We start from the raw sequence: 10,993 nt of genomic DNA on the forward strand, positions 1-10,993 counted from the left end.
TGTGAACCTCCCATCACATCAAATGTTAAGTCATACATTGAAGGCGTAAGTCACAAACAATGCCACACCAGTTTGGAATTATGATTAATAGGGTGGTATTTATTTAAAGGGGAAAAAACTTACAGATAACTGTCCCAGACAACAGCCCTCTGTGCAATCAGGAAGGAGTCTAGTTGCTGAAAACGGAGCAGGAAGCGAAAAGAGCGAGAAGGGAAGTAGCCGCTTTTTTAAAGGGAGAGAGACCACGCCCCAATGGGATGGTATCTCAGTGGCTATAGGCTGGAGGAGTGGAAGGACCTCCCGCAACAATACACGAACAATGCTGCTGTGGGCATAGAAATACCTCTCCTGTTCCTAATAGGTAAAAGGTACATAAAGCAAAAATAGAGGCTGAAAAGAATGCTTGCTGGTCTTGCTGAGGAAAGAGTTTGTTTCCTAGCCTCCAGCACTCACATTGGGAGGTTCACAACCATAGCAACTCCAGCTCCAGGAAATCTGATGGTCTTCTAGTCTTTGTGGGTTCTGCATTCATTTCCACAAATCCACACTTGGACACTCCCTACTGTTGTGTAATATACATTTTTCATTGCCTGCTAGACACCCTTCTGTCACTACCATATATAAACTTCTTAGATAGCAAGACCTTCTGCAGACTTCTACCCAAGGCCACTATACCAAATACACTGCTAGGTGTCAGGTCCTGCTGTCTTAGTCAGGGTTTCTATTGCTGCAATGACCAAAAAACAAGTTGGAGAGGTAAGGGTTTATTTGGCTTTTACTTCCACATCACTGTTCATTGAAAGAAGTCGGCACAGGATACAGGGCAGGAACCTAGATGTAGAATCTGATGTAGAGGCCATGGAGGGATGCTGCTTACTGCCTTGTCCCTCTTGTCTTCTTACAGAACCCAGGACCTCCAAGCCAGGAATGGCAACTACCCACAATGGACCAGGCCCTCCCCATCAGTCACTAGTTAAGACAATTCACTACAGGCTTGCCCAGAGCCCCATCTTATAGAGGCATTTTCCCAGTTGAGGTTTCCTCCTCTCAAATGACTTGAGCCTGTATGGAAGTGACATAAAATCACCAAGCACAATTGACCTCTTATCAGCCTGACACACAAACACATCACCATAACCGTTAAGCCACTTTTACTTTCACATTCATCTCCAAGATCTCACATTAAAATTTTAAGTAACTTTAAAAATCTAAGTCTTTACAAATTCCAACACATTAATAGTTCAGTATCTTTAAAATAGCCAATCTTTTTAAAACCCAAAGTCTTATAAAATTCAGAGTCTTTCAACTGTAGGCTCCTGTAAAATAAAAATTACTTTCTTCAAGAGGAAAGAACCAGGGCACAGTCACTATCAAAGCCAAACTCCAAAAGTGTAAATAGTACAGTGTTCGATGTCTGGGGTTCATGCACGATCTGGGACCTCCAAGTGTCTTGAGTAATTTCTGCACTTCCACCCTCTGCAGCACACACAGCTTGTCTTCTAAGCTGCAGCTGTCCTTTGTAGTAATTGGAGCGGCGGGGCTGCGTCCCCAGCACCCCGGCTGCCTGCTCGGCTAGCTTATGCCCCGAAATAACAACACACAAACTGTATTCATTTAAACACTGCTTGGCCCATTCTCTTCTAGGCTAATTCTCACATATTAATTTAGCCCATTTCTAATCATCTGTGTGTAGCACCCCAAGGTGCGCTTACCGGGGAGATTCTAGCCTAGTCCATCCTGGGTCTCTCTCAGGCGTCTGCTCCCGAGAGGAGAGCTGTGGAGTCTGAGCTCACTTCCTCTTCCTCCCAGCGTTCTGTTCTGTTTACTCCTCCCACCTATCCTCTAACCAATAAAATGGGCCAAGGCAGTTCCTTTATTAGCCAATGACCTTCCTCCATCAGTCCTTGGTGGTCATCCATCTCCAAAATAATGAACGGTGTTTTCTGCTGCAATTGGGCAGCAGCAGTCCATCACGGTCTGTGAGCTGGCAGTATATGTGGGGTATGAGCTAGGGGGCAACAGAGCCCAATAACCTAGAAACCTTTATGTACCAGAGATGGTATCCAGCAGAGGTTAATACCTCAAGTATATATGGAGTGGAAGGTATCCTACAAAAGCTGATAACTAGAAGTCTGTATGTTTTGGACACACCTACCATTGCTTCATCATATACACTGGTGGTTTTCATTCTATGTGGCTACTCCTCTTCTGGGACCCCATATAAACATTTAAGTATTAAGTCTTACTGGGTAAACTCATCACTGTAGCTGTACCACATACATTCTGGATATTAGACCCTATTGGACAATCTTACACCCCCACCTCTGCCTACTAAAATACATTGGTAGTTTATCAGGCCCTTGCTGGACACTGTTCAGCAAAACCTCACATATACTAGATTCAGAACCTTCCTACCTACCTACCTTCCTACCTACCATGTCATCACGTATGTGGCAAGGCAAGATACTCTTGGACATTATTCTACCATTGCAGCTCAAATATATTGCTAGGAATCAGGCTCTGCTGGATACCCAGAAACCCTCTGAAGCCCCACATACAGTGCTGTTTCAAGTTCAAAAGGACTCCTCCTCCCCCAACACCTTCTTACATAACGTGCTAAATATCAGACTTTTCTAGACAACCTCACCCCATTCTTAAACATCACTACTATTCATCAGAGCTTGTGGGACATTCTCTCCAACTCATCACCTACACTGCTAAATGACACTCCCCCCCACACACCAAAATCCTCACCAAAATGTGCTAAGGATTTTTAATGAACCTCTTAATATAGTTACTGATTCACAATATGCAGAAGAAGTTGTTTTACATATTGAAACTGCTGAATTTATACCAGATGATACAGAATTGACTTCATTATTCATACAGGTGCAAGATGTAATCAAGAATAGGTTTTGTCCCATATACATAACATACATCTGATCCTATATGGATCTGCCAGATCCTCTAGCATAAGGTAATGCAGAAATTGATTGATTACTGATTGGAAATGTGTTAAAGGCTTTAGAATTCCATAAGAAACATCATGTCAATACCAAAGGTTTAAAGAAAGAATTTTCTATTACATGGCAACAAATTATGGAGATTATAAAGAGGTGTCCTACTTGCTCTTTCTATAACCAAACACCACTACCTGCATGAATTAACCCAAAGGGTACTCAAAGGAATAAAATCTGGCAGATGAATGTGTTCCATGTTGCAGAATTTGGAAAATTAAAATATGTACACCATACCATTGACACTCAGGTTTTCAGTGGGCAACTGCTTTAAGCTTAGAAAAGGTTGATTCAGTAATCACACATTTATTAGAAGTTATGGTCATCATGAGTATACCTGCACAAATAAAGACAGATAATGGGCCAGCATAAGTCTAAGAAAATGAAACTTTTTTGCTTATTAAAATATAAAGCATATTACAGGTATACCACACAATCCTACAGGTCAGGCAGTTGTAGAAAGATCAAATCAAACTATTAAGGATATGTTAAACAGAAAGGGATGGAAAATACCGCCAGACATAGATTACATAATGCTTTATTAACCTTGAATTTTCTTAACTCTGATGAGAAAGGGACAATAGCAGAGAGACACTGGATAATAGAAAAGTCTTCTGAATTAAATCAGCTGGTGTATTTCAAGGATGTGTTGACCTCACAATGAAGTCACATTGTGGCTTCACAATGAAAAACTGTGCTACGTTTTTGCTCCTTTTCCACAGGAGAAGAAAATCTATGGATACCATCAAAATTAATAAAGATTCCCTTTGAAAAAGAGAAATCTCTTGAAAAAGAGAAATGACAGCTCATCCACAATGGTGACAACCATACAGGTAGTAAGGAAACCATATAGGGTTAGGGCAGGGTTCTGCTCTTGTTTTTACAGGAAAATATACATCTTCAAAAATTCAAGAGATCCTGGATGTTTGGATGTTGACAGAAGGAAAAATAACTTTCCAATAGGGATCATGAAGAAAAAGGAACGTGACTTGTAAGGACAGGTGATCAAAACACACACACATATATATACATACATATATGTGTATATATACATATATATGTGTATGTGTGAATATATAGAGCTGGCTTTGGAGTTGGACAACAGTTCTGTCCTCTAAATCCAAACATGTTGTTAAAATAAAAATTCAGAATTTCTGTCTCATGTCAAGAGCTGTCTGGTATGGGACAGAAAGAAGAAAGAATTTAGAAAAAATTTTACTTTTCTTTATGCCTATTTTTGTTTCTTTCATATCTTTCATTGAATATATATGTCTGTATAAATAATGATTAAGTTTTCAACAATGAATAATGAATTTTCCTGCAGTAATCTTTGAAATTTCCAAGAAGAGGATGGGATCCCACAACAACAACTCCACCTGGTTGATATGACATCATGTTGCTGATAGCGCTACCATAAAACCTGTTTGGGTGCCAGCTGCTCAAAATGGTTCCAACTTGATTAGCTGAAATGGTGTACTTTTTTTTTTTTACAAGGTTCTGACCAGAATTCCAAATAGGCACCTCAGAAAAACCCTACCAAATACTCAGAGACTATTTGCAATTATACCAGACAGTAATCTTGGAACTTAACCATCATTTTACTTTCACAGGATCCCATAGAAAGAACATCACCCTCATGACAGCTGGAAGTAATTCTAGAAGATGACATCCCTTTCCCAACAAAGTCTGTCCTCAGGGTTAGGGACACCATTTAGGGGTTTATTATAATTGGTATATGGTTGGGGATTAGGGGAAAAATTATGTAGGATCAGGGATCTCTTTGAAAAAAAAAAAGAAAATTGGGTGGGATAATAGATTAGTGTGAGCTTTCTCACACTAATAATAATAGTGAGTAATGAAGTGAATACTTGTAAGCTATTATTTATAGGCAATTTACATTGGTATAGATTCTTGTATACTGATACAAATTTAAATTATATTGAATATGTTTTTATTTTCATCTACAATATTTGTATATCCAGGCAAAGTTATTTTATCATATTGTATTCATGCATGTTTCTACCTCTGCTTAAGACATTTTGTATATTGATATAATTTTAGGATATATTTATCATATTGAAATACATATTTCTACCTCTGATCAAGATACTTCTACATTGTTTACATTCTGACATCATTGTCCTCATTTGTTGCTCAGTTGTTTAAAGATTGTTTAATATTCTAATATGAAGTTTTAGTCTTTAAGAATTTTAAGATTCATAGATTAATAGTCATCCATGTTTGTCATACTTATGGTTAGATTAATCAGATTACATACAGATACATAGAGATTGTATTCTGCATAGATAGGTAATCTTCAACTACTTTTATAAGAGCTGTAGAATATGGTATTTAAATAACTTTGGGTTCTGTTGATGTGAGACACGATTGCTCCTGCCAGCACCAATCTATTCTTGAGAGAATGTTGAGCACCAAAGACACTCCACTTGGAGCTTGTTTACGTCTTGACAAAACTGGCCTTTGGGCAAGGAACTGCCCATGCATCGAGCACTGACAAAATGCATGATATCCGGACAGGACATACAGGATACAAGAAAACATTCTGTCAAATCTTGAAAAATTTCCAGTTTCTGAAAATGGTCTATCAGTTACTCTAGGCCTTAGCCAATGTTGGTTGCTCCAATGTTGCAAATGAGACTTTGAGTGATTATCCAGGTAACCAGTTGTCTCTATCATTAATTGCACATTTTGGAAGTTGCTTGACTGCCCTTCCTGCTTATTCAAGTAATATTATTTCCCTTCCCAGGTCTTCATTGGGGTTGAAGACTAGATAGTTATAGTTACTTTCCTCTCATGACTTGGCCAAGTTATTTATTATACAAAACTTAAACTCATTAGGATAGGATAATTATTGAATTTATTACGTTTCTTGCTTGATATTGTTTATGCTGGTTGTAATTCTAATTTTTATACCTGATATTTGTTCTTATTGTAAATATATTTGTATTAGGCTTAGAACTTTCTTATTTAAACAAAAGGAGAGTTGCTGTAGGAATTCCTACTACCAGTAGCCTTTAAGTTACCCGCCAACTTGGGCATGGCCTCTTATACTATATATGCCAATGTAAAGTGTGCATCCGGACTCTTTTCTAGCTGTGGTATTCGGTTGCTGTTCTCTGTGCCAGCAGAGGATTGTGGTCTGTGAGTCTACCCCTAAATGAATAACCCTCTATTATACTCAATGCTGAGCTAGTGTGGGATTTCTTTTAAGCACCCTTCTTTATACCAGAGCTTGCTGGACAGACCCATCTGCAGCCTCTTTCACATATACTCTATTTATCAAGTCCTACTGAATAACACATATAAACTTCTAGGTATAAACTTGCTGGACGCTATCACTTCTATAGGAACACATAAAGCACTAAATATCAGGTCCAAATGGACACCTGCCCCATCCCATATAAAGTTCTAAACTGGATATACAACTCTTGTGGCTGCCCAGTATTATCAGTCTCTGCTGAGAACCCTCATACATATACAGAACCCATATACAATGGAAAGTACCAGGTCCTGTAGTACCACATCTCACCTTGCCCTCCCACAACAATAGGAATCTACATCTTGTTGAACAGTGTCCTACAGTCCTAATTAGACTTAGATATCAGGTTCAACTGGACCTTTCTCCATCTTCCATACTTTTCAAGGTAACAGACTTTGTTGGAACACACACACACACCAAACAACCACTGCCCAGCATAGACTGCTGGATTTCAAACCATGCTGGATACCCCTCACAACCCTGTATACTGGAATAAGTACCAGATTTGGCTTGACTCTCCTCTACCCTCGCTGCCAACAGGCATACACTGCTAGATAACACTGCCATCTTGTGACTGTCTCAAACACTGTGGGCTCCCTGGCACCTCCTAGCACAGTCCGCTGGACCTCCTTCCACTCTTTACCCAACGCTAACTGTAAAATATCAGGACCAACAGGTCAACCATTCCTGTTGAATGGTAGGTTATCAGACCCCACTGACCAGCTCACCAGAAGCCCACCCCCCCACACACACACACACTGCTAGGAATTAGGTTGTACTGGATCCTTTCCCTTTCCCCCAATGACATCCTAAGCATATGCTGCTTTATTCAGGCCATGCTGCATACCTCTATAAATGCTACATCACATATACTGTTAGATATCAGCCCCTGCTGGATACCACACAATCACTGCTAGAGATTCGGTAATGGGAGACAATTATCTAGTAAATCCTAACATCCAGCAGAATAGGTGTCACATTGAGTGTAGGGTGCCTAGCAAGCCATAGTGCTTGGAAGTTTATATGTGATAATGACAGGAGGGTAACCAGCAATTAATGCATCATAAATGTAGTAGTGTATGTTTAGTTGCCCTGGAATGGCTAGCCACTTATTAGCAGGCCCTGTTGTCTTAGTTAGGTTTACTATTGCTGTGATGAAAAAAACATGATCAGAAGCAAGTTGGGAAGGAATAGGTTTATTTGGCTTACAGTTATACATCATTGTTCATCACTGAAGGAAGTCAGGATATGAACTTAAACAGGACAGGGACCTGGAGGCAAAGACTGATGCAAAAGCTATGGGTGCTGCTTACTGACTTGCTCTTCATGGCTTCCTCAGCCTTTCTTTCTTTCCTTTTTTTTTTTTTTTTTTTTTTTTTTTTTTTTTGCTTATCGAGACAGCGTTTCTCAGTAGCTATGGAGTCAGTCTGGAACTCACTCTGTAAACCAGGCTGTCCTCAAACTCACAGAGAGCCACCTGCCTCTGCCTCCCAAGTGCTGGGATTAAAGGCGTGCACCACCACCACCCAGCTCAGTCTGCTTTCTTATAGAACCCGAGACTATTATCCCCACCCTCACCCTACCTCCAGGGGGCTGGACCCTCCCCTGTCAATCACTAATTAAGAAAATGCACTACAGAATTGGCTACAACCCAATTTTATGAAGATATTTTCTCAACTAAGATTCCCTCTCAGATGACTTAAGCTTGTGTCAAGTTGACATAAAAATATTCAACACACCCTGATACTAGGATATCAGCTGTAACTGATATTTAGCAATGTATTTGGGTCTTTAGGGTGTCCAGAAGGGCCCCTCCACAGTAGTGTAAGGGGTGTTGACATGGGGTGGGGTGTTGACATGGCGTGGGGTATCCAACTGGATTTGATACCTAGCAGTGTACTCTGGGGAGGCAAGTAAGTAAACACCAGAAGGCACATGTTAGTTAGTTGGTGTTCTCTAAAGTAATAGAATTGATAGAATGAATAAATACATATATAGGTATAAGTGTTATAAAATGTTTTTACATTTTTTTCTTTTATTGAAAATAGATTCCCTTCTCACATAATATATCCTGATTAGGGTTTTCCCTCCCCCCACTCGTCCCAGTCCCTCCCTTTCCTCCCCTCCCATCCAGATTCAACTTTTTTTCTGTCTCTCATCAGAAAACAAACAGGCTTCTATGGGGCAGCAGTAAAACAAAATAAAATATATTAAGACAAAACAAAACCAATACATCAGAATTGAACAAAACAAACAGAAGGAAAAGGGTTCAAGAGAAGGCATGAGAAACAGGCCCACTCAGGAAGCCACAATACATAGGCAAAGGACCTGTAGGGCAAAACAAGGAAAAACCATACATAGAATAAAGCAAAACTAAAATTTTAAAAATTAAAGGAAAAGCCCTAACATAACATTATGAGACAAGGAGCCCCCAAAGATTCCATTGAGTTCATTTTCTTTTGGCCATATACTGCTTGCCATGCAGTCTACCCTTAAAAGTAGTTTGTTTTCCCAGTAAGACTTCCTTGGAAGAAACTAAATTTTCATTTTGAAGTGGTCATCACCTGGGGATAGCTTCTGGGTTAGGGATGGGGACATGCATCTATTTCTTTCAGCTCTCAGACCCCAACTGGTGCAGACCTGTGCATGTCTTTTGCATGTTCTCTCAGTCTCTGTGAGTTCATATGTGCATCAATCATGTTGACAGAGAGCTCCTTGTATTCTTGGTGTACTCTAACCCCTCCAGATCTTACACTATTTACTCCTCTTCTTCAGGGTTCCTTGAGCTCTGAGGGGAGGGATATAATGGAGACCGCCAACTTTGGGCTGAGCATTCCACGGTTTCTCACTCATTGAATAATGTCTGGCTTTGGGTCTCTGTGTTTGTTCCCTTCTGCTAAGGAGGAAGCTTCTCTGATGATGACTGAACAGAGCACTGATCTTCTTTCCTGGCTGGAGTCTGTATTACTGTGTGTATGTGCATAATGAAAAGGGGATTAGACTGGCTTACAGAATGTGGTCTGAGTGCTCCAACAATGACTGCCTTGCCATGGAGAGGCCAAAAATCTGACTGTTCAGTTATTGAGGCTGAATTTCTCAGCAGTCCAATCTGAAGCCCCGAAGTCTTCTTAGAGAGTTGCTGATGCTCAGTCTATGTCGGAATCCTAAAGATGCTGTCTCTAATACTGGTGCAGTAATAGGATAGATGGGCTTGCTGGCTAGAGTGAGGGAAAATAAAGTAAAAATTCCTTTTTCCACATCCATATGAACTACCACCAGAAGGTGGGCCCAAATTTAGGGTTGTTGTCCTGCTTCTAATACTCTAAGAAGAGCCCTTAAATGCTGGTTGGTGGTGGTGCATGCTTTTAATATCAGCACTAGGATGGCAGAGGTATACAGATCTCTGAGTTCAAAGTCAGCCTGGTCTACAGAGCAACTTTTAGGATGGCTAGGGGTACATAGAGAAACCCTGTCTCAATAAAACCAACCAACCAACAAACAAAAAATGAAAGAAAGAAGAGAAAAGAAAAAAGAACTCACAGGAGTTGCCAGCAGCTTGTGTTTAGTTGGTTCCAGATGTAGTCAAATTGACAATCAAGACTATCCATCCTAGACCAGTACCTACCAAGGCATGTGGGACATTCAGGGGAATCCAGTGTCAGCGGCCTAACTACTTTTAGTGTATATTAGAATGATCAAGGGGAGCTACAGCAGACATGACGATGAGAAGTATATTTAGGATGACATGTAGTAGAGGGTCACATACATGTACACTACATCAGGCCATCCTCAATACCCAGTCAGCACACCCAAACCACAGTTGTTTGGGTTCAGGCACTGGTGGATATCTACCATCAAACTTGAACTTAGGCATGAGGCCATGCAGGACACCTATTCCTCACACCCCCAAAATATACTACAGTTGTTCAGGCCTTGCTCAAAATCATGTGACCTGCTTTCCACATACAATGTTAAGACTCAAACCTAACTGGACATACTTGTCCCCGACTGCCATCTTACATAGACTTGTAGGTATCAGGCTCTGCTGGATACCTACCCCCATGTTCTACTGCCTGAATGTTGCAGGAAACTGCCTACTTGGCCCAGGCCAAAGGTCAGCACATGGTCGGGAGAATGTCTACATCTCAATATAGAGATATAGCTAGGAAGTCTTTAGGATCAGACTGACAGTGGCCAGATCTACATTAAGGTGAAGGCATAGGCTGCTTGTTTATTCTCAGCCCCCCAGACCCAAAATAAGCACACAGAAACTGTATCAATTAAACACTGCTTGGCATACTAGTATATTTCTAGCTAGCTCTTATATCTTAAATTAACCCATTTCAATTAATCTGTTTATTACCACGTGGTTGTGGCCTACCTGTAAGGTTCTGTACGCCATCCAGCATTTGTTTCCTGCAGGCGCTACTTGGCTTCTCCCTGACTCTGCCTATTCTCTCTCTCTCTCTCTCTCTCTCTCTCTCTCTCTCTCCATATATATCTTTTTCAACCTGGCTATATTCCCTTAAGCCTTTGACTGAAAACAGCTTCTTTATTAACCGATGGCAATAAAACATATTTACAGCATACAGAGGGGAATCCCACATTGAAGGGTCTGAATTTATTTACATTATATCCTCCTCTCCCCAAGGCAGTGATAGTAGAAGTTCCTATAGTCCGGTTTGTGTCTGAGTGA

This window comes from Microtus oregoni, unplaced genomic scaffold, assembly GCF_018167655.1.
Source record: "Microtus oregoni isolate MIOR12 unplaced genomic scaffold, Mior012 000011F_ref0000422, whole genome shotgun sequence".
Lineage (NCBI taxonomy): Eukaryota > Metazoa > Chordata > Mammalia > Rodentia > Cricetidae > Microtus > Microtus oregoni.